This window comes from Bubalus bubalis, chromosome 2 (assembly GCF_019923935.1).
Source record: "Bubalus bubalis isolate 160015118507 breed Murrah chromosome 2, NDDB_SH_1, whole genome shotgun sequence".
NCBI lineage: Eukaryota > Metazoa > Chordata > Mammalia > Artiodactyla > Bovidae > Bubalus > Bubalus bubalis.
In genome coordinates, this window is record NC_059158.1 from 99119080 (window position 1) to 99137962 (window position 18883).

The 18883-nt window shown below is 43.0% G+C and overlaps 1 protein-coding gene across 5 annotated transcripts in view; it reads right to left on the reverse strand.

The window, feature by feature from the left end:
• LYPD6B (LY6/PLAUR domain containing 6B) overlaps window positions 1-18883 on the reverse strand; it is a 243589-nt gene that overhangs the window by 95742 nt on the left and 128964 nt on the right. Inside the window, exon 2 of one of the 5 annotated variants that reach the window (XM_044935584.2) lies at window positions 1284-1444. The exons of 3 other annotated variants lie outside the window; for them this stretch is intronic. The gene's annotated coding sequence lies outside the window, so the exon portion shown is untranslated. Of the gene's footprint in view, window positions 1-1277; window positions 1445-18883 lie in introns of all 5 variants that reach the window. One more of the 5 variants, XM_025276604.3, reaches the window with a different exon arrangement.

Sequence of the window (18883 nt, forward strand, 5' to 3'; positions counted from 1 at the left end):
TTCTCACTGCTCCAGTCACCTTGGCCTGGTTTCTGACACTCACGTGTGCCAGGCTCCAGCCTACCACAGAGCCTTTGGACATGGTGTCTGTCCTCCAACCAAAAGAGCTTTCCCTTGTCTTGCTCTTGCCCTTAACTCCCACCAGTCCTTTCTATTCCAGGTCATAAGCCACTTGGCCTGGAAAGCCTTATCTAGAATATCACTCAGCCATAAAAAGGAACAAAATTGGGTCATTTGTAGTGACGTGTGTGAACCTAGAATCTGTCATACAGACTGAAGTCAGTCAGAAAGAGAAAAATGAATATCCTATATTAATGCACACATACAGAGTCTAGATAAAGGGTATGTGTGTGTGTCCAACTCAATCGTATACGACTCTGTGACCCCATGGACTATAGCTTGCCAGGCTTCTCTATCCATGGGATTTCCCAGGCAAGAATACTGGAGTGGGTTGCCATTCCCTTTTCCAGGGGGATCTTCAAAACCCAGGGATTGAACTTGGGTTTCCCTCATTGCAGGCAGATTCTTTACAGTCTGAGCCACCAGGGAAGTCTGGGAAAGGGTACAGATGAACACATTTGCAGGGCAGGAATAGAAATGTAGATAATGGACATGTGGACATGGAGGGGAAGGGGAGGATAGGACAAATCGGGAGAGTAGCACTGACTATATATACACCACTATGTGTGAAACAGAGAGCTAGAGGAAACTGCTGTTATAACACAGGGAGCTCAACCCAGTGTTCTGTGATGACCTAGAGGGGTGGGAGGGAGGTCCAAGAGTGAGGGGATATATGTATACACATAGCTGATTCACATTGTTGTACAGCAAAAACTAACAACATTGTAAGCAATTATACTCCAATAAAAAATTAAAAGGACGTCTTATCTGACCTCTCTCACTGTGTTTAAATCCATCTAACAAAGGCTCTCAGAGCTGTCTCCCAGGAGCACTTAACACAGCTGCAATTTCACATTTGCCAGTGCGATGATGTGCATACTCTCTGTCTCCCACACTGGATTAATCCTTGTGAGAGAAGAGACCAGATCTGGTTTTGTTCACTCATCATATCACCCCTGGCACAGAACAGAAGCCAAGTAAGTATCAGACAGGTGCAGAGAAGAGAGGGTGATACACAACCTCGGGGGGACTACTCTCCCCTCCCTCTTCCCTCCATTGCCACCTCTGATCAGCTGTGTCCTCTGCCAAGATGGTCCTACCCCAACCCGACACCTGCTGTTTCTTCAGAGGTCTACCTCCTACTGATAGAAACAAACCTGCACCTTCCGACTCCGTGACACGCTTCTCTAAATTTCTTCTTCTTCTAATGGTCTTTCCCGCTTCTGCCTGGTTGGCTCTCTGCTTCTGGATAGACCAGACTCCAGCCCTGCGGTGCATGTGATCCAGCTCCCCGAGCTGTCCCTGCAGGCTGGCGGGGAGCACCCTGAAGTGAGGAAAATTAGCTTTACTAACATGACAAGGAGACACAAGTGAAGCTGGCACCTAAACCGCCTTCCTCTCTCCGAGGGGCTGCTGCGAGGTGTGGCCCCTTCTTGCAGTCCTCCCAGAGAAGTGTGGAGCCAAGAGTAAGTGGCTGAGGGACAGATATGGCACCTCACAGCTGCTGAAAGGGGTCAGCCAGCAGTAAAGCAGTCTCCTCTTCTTTGCCCCCATCACCCAGGGCTCGCATCTTCCCAACAAATTGTTGGCCTCTTAGTCCTTCTCTCAGACCCTGTTCTCTCAAACATTCAGGCTGATATCCTCTGATATTCCCAGTGTCCCTGAAGCAACCCCTCCTGCAGCCCTAGCACAGAATACCTTGAGAGAAGCCTCTCACTGAACATCTTCTGAGTGCACAGACCCTGGGCATCTGGGCCTGGACCAGTAAGTTCAGTTCAGTTCAGTCGCTCAGTCGTGTCTGACTCTTTGTGACCCCATGAACCACACCACTGCCTCCCTGTCCATCACCAACTCCCAGAGTCCACCCAAACCCATGTCCATTGAGTTGGTGATGCCATCCAACCATCTTATCCCCTGTCATCCCCTTCTCCTCCTGCCCTCAATCTTTCCCACCATCAGGGTCTTTTCAAACAAGTCAGCTCTTCGCATCAGGTGGCCAAAGTATTGGAGTTTTAGCTTCAGCATCAGTCCTTCCAATGAATATTCAGGAAACGCATAATCCCTCTACTTAACCCTGCACTAGGCAGAACCCACCATCAACAGTCCCAATTTTAAAGACATCCACTTTAAAACTGTGCTTCCAAAATTTCTGAATGATGGAGCCTGTGGAGCATGTGATGAAAGCCGTGAGTCTTTCTCCCAGAAAAATGCACACGTGTATCCATTTAGGGGGTCCTCAGAACCCCTGAACCCCCATCTACAGGGAACATAGCCAATGGACAATGACAAGTTCAGCAACCAAAGTCACGTTTTATAAGGAGCAGATGAAAGAAGGACTAAATCTTAAAAGAAAAAAATCAAGGAAGGACAACGTGGCAGCTGGTATCTGAAGACCCAGCAAGCACAATCTGATGTTTGTTCCCCTAGTCTCTCCTCTTCTGGGGGTGACTTCTCTGGTCTCCCCAGTCATAGTTAGCTGTCCCTCCTCTGTTTCTGTAGCCCCTTGGGTATGCTGCAATTCTAACCATAAAATATTAAGTCTTTATCCAAAGGGCTAGACAGGGGCTCCACTTAGGCTAGAAACATTAAAAAAAAAAAAAAAGCAGGGCTGGAAAGTCCCTTACTCATCCCTGCTTCCTCTTTGCTTTGTAAAAATCACTGTCAGCTCATGGGTCATACAAAACCAGGTGACAGGCTGGCTTTGGCCACAGGCCCCTGCACTAACCACCAATGAGTCAGCCCATCCCCAGTCCTCACCGCCACCACACTATAAGCTCCTCAGGGGCAAAAGTCACCCTGGGGTCCACGTTCTAACATAGTGATGGAAGTTTAATACATACAGGTTGAATGAAAGGATCCTACTCGTCTTTCAAGACTGAGCTTAGATGACACCTTCACGAAGACCTGCCAATTCATTTCTTGCTAGTTTTCAGGTTGGTTTTTCACTTTCTAATGTAAAATATAAGATAACCACTCACTCAGCTTTCCATAAGCTAGGCTTTTCAAAAGTCATATCAAAAGTGGGGATGACTCCAAGAAATCTGTTAAATATTCTTGTGCAGCTGTTCACATCTCAGTATTTAATTAGTTATGATTGCAATTTAAAAAAACAATTAAACTCTGTCAGTGTTATTTACTGCATCTCATGATGAGTCTGTCTTTATGCTCCCCAAATGAGACAATTGAATGGAAATATCTTTGTTGAGAAACTGCTGAGACTGAAACAAGTCTTTGCCACTCACAGATAATTTTCTTGGCCATTCTTTGGAGTAAAGGTGGAGTGATTTGAGAAAAATATCATTTTGCAATTTCAGAAGACAAATTTCAAAAATCATCAAATGGATAGCTAAAACTTGATAGACCTGTGGTTTTCACTGATGTTCTAAACATAGGAAGACCAAGAACAGACATTTCTCACTGAATGTCCTTGCCAGAATTCTAAACTCATTAGCATTTACAGTCCTAAAAAGAGTTGGAACCAAAATTTACATAACACTAGCTAAGAAGTTGTAGTGGAAAAACAAAAGGGAATTAAAGTATGTTAATATTCTTGTCTTATAAGAGAGAAAGCTACCAGTTAACAAACTTTGCTGGAAAATAAATTGATTCATGAATACAAAAAAATAAAAGATATTCTGTGGTCCAGTGGCTAGAACTCCATGCTCCCAATGCAGGGGGCCTGGGTTCAATATCTGGTCAGAGAACTAGATTCCATATGCCTCGACTAAGACCTGATGCAGCCAAAAAAAAAAAAAAAAAAATCTGTTAATGTAATGTGGTATCCCAGATGGGTTCTGGAACAGATAAAAGACATTAGGTGAAAACTAAGGAAATGTGAAAAAAAATTATAATTTAGTTAATTATAATGTGTCATTTCTGGTTGATACATTGTGACAAGTGTACCATACTAATATAAGAGGGTAATAATAGTGGAAATAGTGGTGTGGGGTATAGAGGAACTCTCTGTACTATTTTTTCAACTTTTCCTAAAATCTAGAACTATTCTAATGTAAAATGTGTATTGGGACTTTTCTGGCCATATAGTGGTTAAGATTTTACACTTCCAATGCAGGGGGCACAGGTTCAGTCCCTGGTCAGGGAACTAAGATCCCACATGCCATGCAGCATGCCCTACCCCGCAAAAAAATGTATTATTGAACTGCTACTCTGTACTAGGAAAAAACCATCACCATGACTTTAAACGTGCATGCAACAGAGGTCATAAATAAATAGTACAAAAAACTTTATTAACTTTTAAAAATAGAAGTAACCCCTGCTGCTAAGTCACTTCAGTCATGTCCGACTCTGCGCGACCCCATAGACGGCAGCCCACCAGGCTCCCCCGTCCCTGGGATTCTCCAGACAAGAACACTGGAGTGGGTTGCCATTTCCTTCTCCAATGCATGAAAGTGAAAAGTGAAAGTGAAGTCGCTCAGTCGTGTCCAACTCTTAGTGACCCCATGGACTGCAGCCTACCAGGCTCCTCCACCCATGGGATTTTCCAGGCAAGAGTACTGGAGTGGGTTGCCATTGCCTTAAAGAACATAATTAATATATGTAGTTTACAATTACATGGGGAAGGAAAACGTAAATTTTTTGAAAATTTTAATCCAAGAGAATGCAGGCAATAAGAATATATTTGGGGGTGGGGGGTGGGGGCTTCCTTCCCCTGAAGGAAGAAATGGCAACCCACTCCAGTATTCCTACCTGGAGAATTCCATGGACAGAGGAGTCTGGTAGGCTATAGTCCATGGAGTCACAAAGAGTCGTATACAACTGAGCACAGTACAGCAAAGATGAACAAGGCAAAAATTAAGAACTGCACATTAAGAATGTAGTATCTCTTTTTCTCCCTAAATAAATATTAGGCTGCTATCCTCCACCTCCCTCCTCATTCTTAAGAATTTTGACTCCTACCATAGGCAGCTTATCAGGTTTCTGGGACTAAATCAACCAATCAAGGAATATTAACTGAGTTGAAGGTGAAGACCCTCAATAAATGCTGTGGGACAACATTCTCAGAATATGCAAAAACCTTCCTCAGCTGTGCCCTTCTAGACCCAGCAAAGGGCCTGCGGACTGTGGGTGCTTCATAAGCACTTGGGGAGACTGTCCGGGCAATGCCCTGCCTGGACAGTGAACTCACCCAGGGAGCTCTTAATAAGAACAATGCCCAAAGCCACGCCAACAGAGTTTCTGCTTTAATTGGTCTTGGGTGTGAGCCAAAAAATCAGTATTTTTTTTAAAAAGCTTCCTAGGAGGTTCTAAAATGCAGCAGGGTTGAGTCTATAGGGTGAGGCTATAAGACAAGCTAGAGTAAACCGAGCCTGGATGTGAGGAGATCAGTTAAGTATTTATTACAGCAGTACAGGTGTGGGAATTTCAAGTCATTACTATTTTCTCTTCCTTCAGAAGCTATAATTCACCGTGCATGTCTGGAGCAGCTGAAATGTGTACAGTAGTTCTGCTTTTAAAAGTTAAGGACAGGGAAGGGGATCAAGTGACAGAGTAGGGGGATGGGATGGACAGAGTCCTGGGAGAGCCCTGCCACAGAGGCAGTCCAGGTCCCCAGCACAACCACCTTGATTCCTGCAGCCACAGTGCCCAAGCCGCAGCTCAGGACACATCACAGCCTAGCACTTGGTTTGGGATGAATACAGAGGCTGCAGGGGGATGACCCTAGGCTGCTCCTGGGCAGAAACACAGACACCTGCCTGGGTGGCACGTAGGTCCACTGTGACTACATGGGCCTAAGTTTCTTCAGTGGGCACCTCCTTTGGGGTTGGACCCATGCTTGAGGGCAACAGAGCCTGACCAAACTCCTCAGGGCTTCCACTCAGACTGAAGAACAGACCCCACCCCAAACCAAGCAGGGATGGCCATGGAGCAAAGAGGCCCCACCCACCAAGCAGTGCAAACTCACCACAACACCAGTCCAAGGGAATAACGGCCAACACATTCTGGGGAAAGATGTGGCCAGCAGCCACACCACCCCTCAAACTAAAAATAGTGGACTCACATGGTCTACACAGGAATGTTGTTGTTCAGTCACTAAGTCGTGTCCAACTCTTTGCGACCCCATGGACTGCAACATGCCAGGCTTCCCTGTCCTCCCCTATCTCCTGGAATTTGTGCATACTTTTGAACTGTGGTGTTGGAGAAGACTCTTGAGAGTCCCTTGGACTGCAAGGAGATCCAACCAGTCCATTCTGAAGGAGATCAGCCCTGGGATTTCTTTGGAAAGAATGATGCTAAAACTGAAATTCCAGTACTTTGGCCACCTCCTGAGAAGAGTTGACTCATTGGAAAAGACTCTGATGCTGGGAGGGATTGGGGGCAAGGGGATGAGATGGCTGGATGGCATCACTGACTCGATGGACGTGAGTCTGGGTGAACTCTGGGAGTTGGTGATGGACAGGGAGGCCTGGAGTGCTGTGATTCATGGGGTCGCAAAGAGTCGGACATGACTGAGCGACTGAACTGAACTGAGGAATGCTCCCACATAAAAACACCCATTCAAAAACCACAGTAGATAACTTACTCTGTCTCTGAATTTAGGAGAAACAGTTAAGTAAAACAAAATATTCAAGGAACTACTCTCAAGTAAAATAACAAGAGAAAGCCCTTGAAAGAACAAATAATGAAACGAATCTCAACAGTTTATTAGACTGAGTTCAAATAGGAGGTAATAAAAATGCTAAAGGTATTAAGAAAGATTATCGATAGAAATGCAGATCACAGTAAAAAGAAACTAGAAAATATAAAGATGCAGAAGGCAATTCAATTGCTGAGATAAAAACCAATTTAGAAGCAATGAGGAGCAGATGAAATGACACAGAAAGTGGGAGAGCAGCCAAAATGGCAGAATAAAAAGACCCTTAGCTTACCTCCTTGCACGAGCACACAAAAGTCACAGCAGATGCAGAACAACCATTGATGAAAGAGACTGGAACATTCCAGAAAAGATTTACATATAAATATATAAAGAAGGAACCACAATGAGTGGGGTCAGAGGAACAGAATCTCTATATAGTTGACTCCCAAACCACCCAGGTGAGGAGCCAACAAACGAGAATAATCAAATTGTAGAGGTTTCTCCCGTAGGAAGAGAGTTCTGAGCCCTACACCAGGCTCCCCAACCTGGGTTCCAGCACCAAGAAGACAAGCCCCTAGAGCATTTGTCTTTGAAGGTCAACAGGGCTTAACTGCAGAAGCCCCACAGGACTGAGGGGAATAGAGACTCACTCTTAAAAGGCACACGCAAAATCTCATGTGCACCAGGACCCAGCACAAAAGCAGTACTCTGATAGGAGCCTGGGCCAGACCTAACTGCTGGTCTTAGACAGAAGAGGTGGGAGACAAAGCTCCAACCATCCAAAGGCTGCATAAAGATTTCCTGAGCCCACTCCTGCCTCTGGACAAACCCCTAGACACAGTCCGGCTCACTAGAGGTAGGCAGGCGCCCCCAACCGGGAGGCCTGCACAAGTCTCTAGACCACCTCACTGACCACAGGGTAGACACCAGAAACAAAACAACTATGATCCCTGCAGCCTGTGGGCCCAGTCCACCAACACAGACCAGACCCTATCCTGGGCCACCTGGGCCCTGGCCCTGCCCACTAGCAGGTCAGCACAACTCTCAAGACACCCGGGACCCCATGTCCAACTGCATCAGAAACCAGAATCCCTGCACCAGTGAGCTCTGGAACCCCTGAGGCCTGCAGCCAGGCTCCAGAAACCAGCTCTGTTGACAGTTGACTGGCACTAATCCCAGGATCTGGCTTCACCTGCCAGTGGGTGGGCAACAGCCCCAGAGTCTTCCAGATGCTGACTCCATCCACTAGTGAGTCAGCACTAGCCCTAGGACCCCCTAGGGTTCTGCACCCACTACCTTATAACCAAATCCCACCAAACAGCAACCAGCAGCATCCACACAGGCAGGGCTTGGAAACCAATCAGACTATGGACCAACTGAACCTACCACACACTGCCCACGTAGTCAGTCTGCCACAACAGAAGGCCTCGTGCAGCCCTCTTAAGGGAAGCCCTAGAGCATATAGCTTGGGTGATGAAAGGGGAGTGCACTGTAAGATCTATAGGACGTCTCCTACAGAAAGCCGCTTCTCCAAGATCAAGAAACGATAGCCTATCATATACATAAAAACACAAATAGCAACTCAGACAAAATGAGGCAGCAGAAGAATATGTTCCAGATGAAGGACTAAATAAGGAGACGGAAAAATAAGACATAAATAATATGCTACTTAACAACCATTGGTTCACTGACAAAACTAAAGAGGAAATAAAAAAATACCTACAGACAAATGAAAACAAAAACACATTAATCTAACCATGTAGGACAAAGCAAGAGCTAGTTCTAAGAGGGAAGTTTATAGTGATATAAATTTACCTCAGGAAACAAGAAAAACCTCAAATAACCTAACTTTACTTCTAAAGCAACTAGAAAAATAAAACCAACAGAACCCAAATTCAATAAAATGAAAGAAACCATACAGATCAGAACAAAAATTTATGAAATAGAGTCAAAAAAAACAATGGAAAAGATTAATGAAACTAAAAGCTGATACTTTGAAGAGATAAGCAAAACTGATCAATCTTTATCCAGACTCATGAAGAAAAAAAAAGGGAGAGGGCAAAATTTAATAAAATCAGAAATAAAAAATGTTACAACTGACAACACAGAAATACAAAGAATCATAACACACTTCTACAGGCAACTATATGCTAATAAAACGGACAACCTAGAAGAAATGGAAAAATTCTTAGACAGGCATGGTATCCCAAAATTGAACCAGGAAGAAATAGAAATTATGAACAGACCAAGTATGGAAATTGAACTAGTAATTTTTTAAACTCCCAACAAACAAAAATCAAGGACTAGATAGCTTCACAAGTATATTCTACCAAACATTTAGAGAATAATCAATGTCTACCCATCTAAAACTATTCCAAAAAGTTGCAGAGGAATGAACACTTTTGAACTCATTCTATGAAGCCACCAACACCTTGATACCAAAACCACACCATGATACTACAGAAAAAGTACATTACAGACCAATATCATGGATGAACATAGATGCAAAACTTCTCAACAGAATCCTGCCAAACTGAATCCAACAATACATTAAAAGGATCATCCATGATAATCAAGTGGGATTTATGCCAAGAATGCAAGGATTTTTCAGTATCTGTAAATCAATGTGATACACCACATTAACAAATAGAAGAATAAAAACCATATGATCATCTCAATAAGTGCAGAAAATGCTTCTGACAAAATTCAATATCCATTTATAATAATAAAAAAATTTCAGAAAATGGGCATAGACGGAACCTACCTCAACATAATAAAGGCCATATATGACAAACCCACAGCTAACATCATACTCAATGGTGAAAACTACTGGCACTCAGGAGTGAATTCAGTAAACTTATAGGGTACAAGATTAATATACAGAAATCTGTTGCATTTCTATTTACTAACAATAAATAATAAAATATCAAAAAGAGAAATTAAGGAAGCAACCCCATTTACCAATGCAGCAAAAAGAATAAAATATCTAGGAATAAGCCTTCCTAAGGAGGCAAAAGACCTGTACTCTGAAAACTATAAGATATTGGTAAAAGAAAATTGAAGATCACAGAGATGGAAATATATACCATGTTCTTGGACTGGAAGACTCAATATTGCTAAATTGATAATACTACCTAAGGCAGTCTACACAGATTCAATCCCTATCAAATTACCAATGGCATTTTTCACAAAACTGGAACAAAGGAATTTTAAATTTGTATGGAAACACAAAAGACTCCAAATAGCCAAAGCAAACTTGAGAAAGAAGAACAGAGCTGCAGGAATCATGCTCCCTGACTTCAGACTGCACTACATATATATAGTAATCAAAAGAGTGTGGTGCTGACACAAAAAAATACAGGAGAGAAAGCCCAGAGAGAAACCCATGCACTGAGGTCAATTAAAACATGACACAGGAGGCAAGAATACACAGTGAGGAAAAAGTCTCTTCAACAGGTGTTGGGAAAGCTAGACAACTACATGTAAACCAATGAAATTAGAACACTCCCTCACACCATACACAAAAATAAACTCAAAATGCTGTAGAGATCTAAATATAAGACATGACACCATAAAACTACTAGAAGAGAACATAACCAAAACATTTTGACATGAAACATATCAATGTTTTCTTAGGTCAATCTCCTAAGTCAAAAAAGTAAAAGCAAAAGTAAACAAATGGGACCTAATTAAACTTAAAAGCTTTTGCACAGCAAAGAAAACCATCAACAAAACAGAAAGACAACCTACAGAATGGGAGAAAATATTTGAAAACTGATAAGGGATTAATATCCAAAATATACAAACAGTTCATACAACTCAATATCAAATAAATGAAAAACCTTTTCATAAATAGACAGAAAATCTCAATAGACATTTCTATAGAAGACTCAAAGAAAGGCCATCATTAAAAAGTCAACAAATAACAAATGCTAGACATGGTGTGGAGAAAAGAGAGCCCTCCTGCTTATACTGTTTGTGGGAGTGTGAACTGGTGCAGCCACAACGGAGAACAGTATGGAGCTTCCTTAATCAACAGGGTTACCGAATGACCCAGCAATCCCAATCCTGGGAAATCTCTAGCTTGGAAAGAAACATGCACCTCAATGTTCATAACATTATTTACAATAGCCAAGACATGGAAGCAGCCCATGTGCCCATCAACAGAAAACTGGCCTAAGAAGGTTTGGTACACACACACACACACACACACACACACACACACACACAAAATAGATTATTACTCATCCACAAGCTGGAATCAAGATTGCCGGGAGAAATATCAATAACCTCAGATATGCAGATGACACCACCCTTATGGCAGAAAGTGAAGAGGAACTCAAAAGCCTCTTGATGACAGTGAAAGTGGAGAGTGAAAAAGTTTGCTTAAAGCTCAACATTCAGAAAACAAAGATCATGGCATCCGGTCCCACCACTTCGTGGGAAATAGATGGGGAAACAGTGGAAACAGTGTCAGACTTTATTTTTCTGGGCTTCAAAATCACTACAGATGGTGACTGCAGACATGAAATTAAAAGACGCTTACTCCTTGGAAGGAAAGTTATGACCAACCTAGATAGCATATTCAAAAGCAGAGACATTACTTTGCCAACAAAGGTCCATCTAGTCAAGGCTATGGTTTTTCCTGTGGTCATGTATGGATGTGAGAGTTGGACTGTGAAGAAGGCTGAGCACCGAAGAATTGATGCTTTTGAACGGTGGTGTTGGAGAAGACTCTTGAGAGTCCCTTGGACTGCAAGGAGATCCAACCAGTCCATTCTGAAGGAGATCAGCCCTGGATTTCTTTGGAAGGAATGATGCTAAAGCTGAAACTCCAGTACTTTGGCCACCTCATGCGAAGAGTTGACTCGTTGGAAAAGACTCTGATGCTGGGAGGGATTGGGGGCAGGAGGAGAAGGGGACGACAGAGGATGAGATGGCTGGATGGCATCACTGACTCCATGGACGTGAGTCTGAGTAAACTCCAGGAGTTGGTGATGGACAGGGAGGCCTGGAGTGCTGCGATTCATGGGATCGCAAAGAGTCGGACACGACTGAGCGACTGATCTGATCTGATCTGATCTGATGAACTCAGAAAATATTTTGGTCTTCAGAGAGGAAGAATGCATTCCAAGGAGAAAGACTAAAAAATCCATTGCCTTCTCTCAACAATTAATAGAACAACTAGGCAGAATATCAGCAAGGATACAGAAAAATATAAGACAAAAATACCATCAATCAACAGAAAGTAATAGACATTTATACAACTCCACCCCAAAACGGCAGAAACAAATTCTTTCCAAATGCCCATGGAACTCTGTCCAAAAGAAGCATCATGGACCATGAAACATACCTCCACAAATTTATAAGAATCTGTATCAGTCAGAGCATATTTTCCAACCACAGTGAAGCAAACCAGAAATCAGTAATGGAAGGGTAACAGGTAAAACTTCAAACGACACTTCTAAATGTGTCAAAGTCTTAAAAGGAACTTTAAAGTTTGTTAAATTGAATGAAAATGAAAATACAATAGGTCAAAATAAGTTGGACACAGTTAAAGTAGTGCCAAGAGGGAAATGTATAGCACTAAATGAAAACATTAAAAAAGTGATGTCTCAAAGCAATACTTTAGCTCTCATATCAAGAATCTAGAAAAAGTAGAGCAATATAAACCCAAAGCAAGCAGACAGAAGGAAATAATAAAGATAAGAGCAGAAACCCTGCAGAGACCCTTGGGAGATCATGTGATCAGGACTCCAGGGTTTGGAGTGATGCAGGTGCCAACCAAGAAATACTAAATACATTGTCAGCAACCACCAGACACTGAGACAACGCAAGGAAGGACTCCCCTACAGGTTTCCAAGGATCATGGCCCTGAAGACATCTTGATTTCAGACTCCTAGCCTCCAGACCTGTGAGAATAAATTTCTGTGGTTTTGAGCCACCCAGAAGGTGACACTTTGTTCCAGCAGCCTTAGAAAACTAACTCAGCTTCCAATTAGGGAGGGGGGAAAAAGAATAACAGAAAATTTGATTAATTCAACAGAATACAGGAGTTATTCCTAATAGGAAAAAAAAAGTTTTTACATAATGCAGAATAACATAACAGAAATAAATTCAAATACACCAGTAATTCAAAAAGTACGAACATATGAAATTCATTTATTAGAATACAAAATGCTGAATGGGTTTACAAATCTGATTCATCTATGCAGTTTTCAAATGACATTTCTAGGACAGGACAAAATGATAGGAATGTAGAAATAACACAGAAAATGAAAGATATACCAGACACCACCTAAAAAGAGAAGAAGCAGGTGTAGCAATATTAATATCAGAGATATAAAAAGGAGCAATTCATGCATGCAATGCACCAGAAAGAAATAAATGCAATGTTCCTAAACAACAATCATCTACAAAAATGTCAAGGGAAAGATGACTATAAGGACAACTGGAAAAACCCAGAGTGGGAGATATTCTCTTCTAAAAGAAGTGATGGGAGAACAGATGAGAAAAACACCAGTAGGCCAACAGAAATGTGAACAATTTAACCGGCAAGATTAACCCAAAAATACGTTCAAAGCCCTGCTCCCAACAAAGAGAATTCACATTCTTTTTTCTTTTTTTAGCACATAGGACAATTTTTAAAATTAACCAGGTACTAGATTTCCAATAAGGCAATGGCTCCCCACTCCAGTACTCTTGCCTGGAAAATCCCTTGGACGGAGGAGCCTGGTGGGCTGCAGTCCATGGGGTCGCTAAGAGTCAGACACGACTGAGCGACTTCACTTTCCCTTTTCACTTTCCTGCACTGGAGAAGGAAATGGCAGCCCACTCCAGTGTTCTTGCCTGGAGAATCCCAGGGATGGGGGAGCCTGGTGGGCTGCCGTCTATGGGGTCGCACAGAGTCGGACACGACTGAAGCAACTTAGCAGCAGCAGCAGCAGATTTCCAAGAAGTCCCCACATATTTCAAAGAACCATGGTCACACAGACAATCCTTTCTTGACCAAAATACAATACTGCTCATCTCTGAATTCAACTTTGTTCTAAGAGAAATAAAAATTAAACTACAATAAACAGCATTTCTTGCCTATATTGCAAACACAAGTGAAGCCTAACACAAGGTGTTGTTTAGGATGTAAGGAAACATGGACTCCTGGCCAAGGTGGGAGTCTTAATTGTCATAATTTGGCAATATCAAAAGTTAAAATACACATTTCCTCCTTGCCCACCAATCCATTCCTGGAATTTTTTATATAGATACACTTACACATGTGCAAAGAGAAGAGTGTACAAGGACTTTCATTACAGTATTGATTGTTATAGCAAAAGATACAAAAACTTTAACGTCCATCAATGTGGGAAGGATTAAACTGTGGTCTTCTCAGGTTACTGAACAGTAACAAGAATGACACAGTGCCATGTTTATGATATTGAAGAGCTCTAAAATGCTTAAGGTGTGGAACAATGTATATAGTCACGTTCATTTATTTTTTATAAGGAAAAGGGTCTTTATTTTCATTCGAGAAAAATACCATGCTAACAGAATCTGCTAGCAATGGTTGCTTCTGTAAGCACTGGGAGACAGGGAAGACTTATTTTGACTAAAAGAAATGATCTGCACTTTACCATGTTCTATGAATTACTATTCAAATAATAAACAGGCAAAAAGCCTCTAGTCACTTTATTCGTTCATTTAAAATACAGCATCTAAATAAAATGAAGTCTCTAGTGAGAAGCCTAATAAACTGCAGATATTCCAAATTCTTTTGCACATTCCCTTTAAATTCCTTTAATGATGAACTATTAGGTCTAACATGTCTGTGCAGTTAAACCAGCAAACACGTTCAACAAGGTTTTCGAGAGGTTCATTACGTGACTGGTACACGTGAAAGTGCTCACTCAAAAACTACAGGCCAAAAGCAGTGCAAACAAATGGAAGACTACTTCCTTTCACGGCAAACCAGCTTAATAAATCCTGGCTACCTTCTGATCTCTCTTCCCTCCCTACTCCCAAAGGACACACCAGGGAAATTCCAGCCCTTTCTCAAGGCAGGTGCTATTCTTGGTTCCTGGGTTGGTCCCACCCATACCCCTCCAACTCCCACCAACCCCAGCAGCACATCACCAGACAGTCACATGACTTACTCCGTGGATTTGCTGAGATCCCCTTACCCTTATACTTTCCCCATCACTCAGCACTACCTAACATGCATATTTGTTTACTTCCCATGCGAGGTGAGCCCTTTCTAGCATTGAGGGCAAGGTTTCCTGCTATTCACCAGTCCCTAAAAGTATACGGTAGGCACTAAATAAATGTACGTGACATAAATTAAATTTTCAGGAAATCTATAGCATAGTTTTCTTCATCTTCTGGCCAAACCCCATCTATTGTAAGTTTATTTTTTAAGACTGCAGCTTTTTCTAGTCTTTTAACCTAGACAGTGTTCAAAGGGAGGGCAAATGGAGAGAAGTTCTCTCTGGAGAAAGAACAGACTCACAAAGGGAAAAAGAACTTGTAACCTTGGTGATGGATTTTGTTTAAATTCACCAAGCTAATATGTTACAGGTTCAGAATCATTTATTTTCCTGGCCATCCAATTGTAAAAGTTAGGGAAAATCTTTTCAAACAGTATGAGGAATAAAACCCCAATGCTACAGAAGTATTCTAAAAGCAAGGATAACTTCAATGAAGTTATTTCATCTGGGAGGGACTTCAGCACTCGTGGAGAAGCAGGTGTATGAGATCTAATGAAGTCCCTGAGGATCAAGCATCCAGCTGCCTGTCCCCTGGCAGGACACCCTGGACTCCCATCAAATTCAGCTCTCTAGTGGACTCCTCACACTTACGTTCCCCCAGCTTCATTCACCAGGGAAATGGTGCTAACCTGTGTCAGAGAATCATGGGGACAGAAAGTAGTCTCTCCACTTTGCCATTTCCAGACTGTTCTGTTTTGAAGGCATCGCCCCCTTTTTGGTTAAGGGAGTCCCACGTCCTGAGTGATAGTGAAGGACAGGGAAGCCTGGCGTGCTGCAGTCCACAGGGTATCAAAGAGTCAGACACAACTTAGCGACTGAACAACAACCACATCCTGGGAAGTACTGTCACAGGCTCACCTATGGCTCTACTCTTCCAGCGCTGACCCACAGAGAGAAGATGGTGTCAGCTATGCGGCACCAAGACAAATGCTCCATTGTTCCCAGCCCTTCCCACTGCATCCTTGTAACCCACAAAATATAGAATGACCTGTTCAAATCCTGCCACATCCCCTGGTTCTCAGAGGGCAGGTTATATATACATTTATGAATTAGTGCACAGCCCAGTATCAGCCCAACAGTTTCTGGAATCCAATTCCAATAAAGAAAATAACTGTCTACTCTAAAAAGTAGTACACATACATATATACACACATTATCGTCATTGTTTAGTTGCTAAGTCATGTCTACATCTTTTGCAGCCCCACAGACTGCAGCCTGCCAGGCTCCTCTGTCCATGAGGTTTCCCAGGCAAGAATACTGGAGTGAGTTTCATGCTCTTCTCCAGAGGATCTTCCAGACCCATTGATCGAACCTGCATCTCCTGCATTGGCAGGCGGATTCTTTATCACTGAGCCACCAGGGAAGACCATATACACATATGTGTAAACATATTTTAAAAAGGCGGGAGCCTAGTCCACTCCCCACCCATGGGCTTTTCCAATCTTTAGCCAGCAAGTTCTTCTTACAGTCTAATCTAATTACTCCTTGAATCAACATAAGACTTATTTCTCCCATTATCACTGGAAAAGAAGAGTTCATAAATATTGCCCACCTTATATATCTTCCAACACTTAAGGGCCCCTCTTTGCCTTCTCTTCTCTGAAACAAATGAACCCTTTTGTAAGTCCATGGCAATCAGCCAATTTATTTCATGGTCCCCTCAATCGTGAAAACCTGCAAGCTTGAATCAGACATAAAGACAGCTATATGGCCACAGTACTGCTCCTTCAATATTTAAATATGTGCGATTATTATACCTCTTGCCTTGTTATATTTTAACCAGAGCCGGGGATGAGAAAACAAGTGCTTTTTTGAGCATCTATCACTGCTGACCCTGGGTTACCTCTGCAGTGCATGCTTATAGCACTTACCAAGATTATTAAGTGCTCTGGTGACATTATTACAAGAGGGGGCAGGACCAGTGTCAGCCTAATGAGGCGGCGGATGATATCTGATGGTCTCCATCTGAAAATCAGCAGAGGCCAGCCTGTGCACTAATCAAGTCACCGAAGGCCCTTCACCCGGGACAAGAGCAGCCTTTGTCTCCACCTGAGAGCAAAATGAGCCACCTCCTTTCTAGTGCTAATAAGTTTAATGGAGACGGTTATGTTCCATGGGAAAAGCTGGGCTCTCCTCTTCCAGGGCAAGCATCCAAAACAAGGGGCTCGAGAAGGCAAGAAACTATTCCTTCATGAGCCGCAACCTGAACCCACAGGCACTTTCACGGTACTTGACATGGAATAGGAGCTCCCTGCATGTTTCTACTGAAGCCATAATGAAAGAGTTATTAGAATTTACCCATGGTTCTGAACTTCCTGGTAGCCTAAGCAAAGACAGGAAAAAGGAGGACTTCCCTGGTGGTCCAGGGGTTAAGAATTTGCCTGCCAATGCAGGGGACACAGATTTGATCCCTGGTCCAGGAAGATCCCTCATGTCACAGGGCAACTAAGCCTGTGTGCCATAACTACTGAAGCCTACACACTCTAGGGCCCACAAGCTGCAACTACCAAAACTCCCACTCCTAGAGCCAGTGATCTGTAGAGAAGCCACTGCAAGGAGACCTCCATGTACTGCAACTAGAGAGCAGCCCCGCTCGCCACAACTAGAGAAAAGTCCAAGTGTAGCAACAAAGACCCAGTATAGCCAAAATTAAATAAATAAGAATTTAAAATAAAAAATAAAATACCCAGTAAAAAGAAAAAGAGGAGAAGGAGGGTAGGGGTGACAACCCTCCGTGCAGTCAAAAATCTGCATGTAACTTAGGGTTGGTCCTCAGTGTCTGTGATTCCACAGCCATATTCAACCAACTGTGGATTCAACCAACAAGAGATCATGTAGTATTGTGTTACTTACTATTGAAAAAAATTCCCCTACAAGTGGAGCCATACACCTCAAACCTAGCTTGTTCAAGGGTCAACTCTATACTTGTTTACAAAGTTTTCTTGTGTGAATAAGACAGAATATTAACGCTGTCAGAAGATCCAGACTGCGAGCATTGTTTTGGAGAATGTTGAGCACATGCTTCTGAGTTCTTTAAAGTCCTCTGCTTTCAAACCCATGCAAAGCAGAGGCCAGCAAGAAGCCAGGGCCCTCTATGTTCCTTCCTGGGTGGAGATGAGACCTGGGACCCTTTGCTGTGGTGCTTGCACCTGCACAAACATGTCCTCCAGCAGCAAAACACAGAGAAACTAAAGATAACTGTGTGCATGGGTAGTTGGGGCGAACTGTGGACAACGATACAAAACTCCTGGCCCCCTCTGAGGAGCCAGGAGCAAAAGCAGAGTACTGGCACACGTCCCCTGCACACACCACCACCAAAGGGGTGGGCAGACCACCTATGCCAACCCCCTGACCCAACCCATGGGCACTCTCCCCACCTCACCCCTTGGAAGGAATCAGCTCACCCCTCTGGGGGAGTGAGCAGGCAAGGGAACCTGTTGATTGTTCTCCTTCCCCTCTGCTGCAGCAGGGGCCCGAGCCTGAATTTCCTGCCTGGCTTCTGATCAATTTCTATTGATCGAGGAAGCCAAGAATCCTGGTTGGTAACAGAAAGATCTGTTGGTTGCACAAATACGTGTAAGAACATATTTGTACCCCACCCACATCTGCTTATGCAGAAAAAATCAAGGTCAGACAGCAGCTGTTTCTGTGCATCTTTAACAGCCAGCAGCTGTTTCTGTGCATCTTTAACAGCCAGCAGGAACATACTATGGGCTCTCAGGCATTTGCATTGCTGGCTGGGCCAGAACAAGAGATCCCACGCTCCCAATGACAGATCATGCCCACAGTGGTCAATCTGGTTTAGAAATGTATCCATGGTTTCTCACCAAGTGGTCCAATTGCACTTGCTAATGAGATACAACCAATTCTAGACTTATTTTTTTTCTCTTTAGGCACATAGTCACCA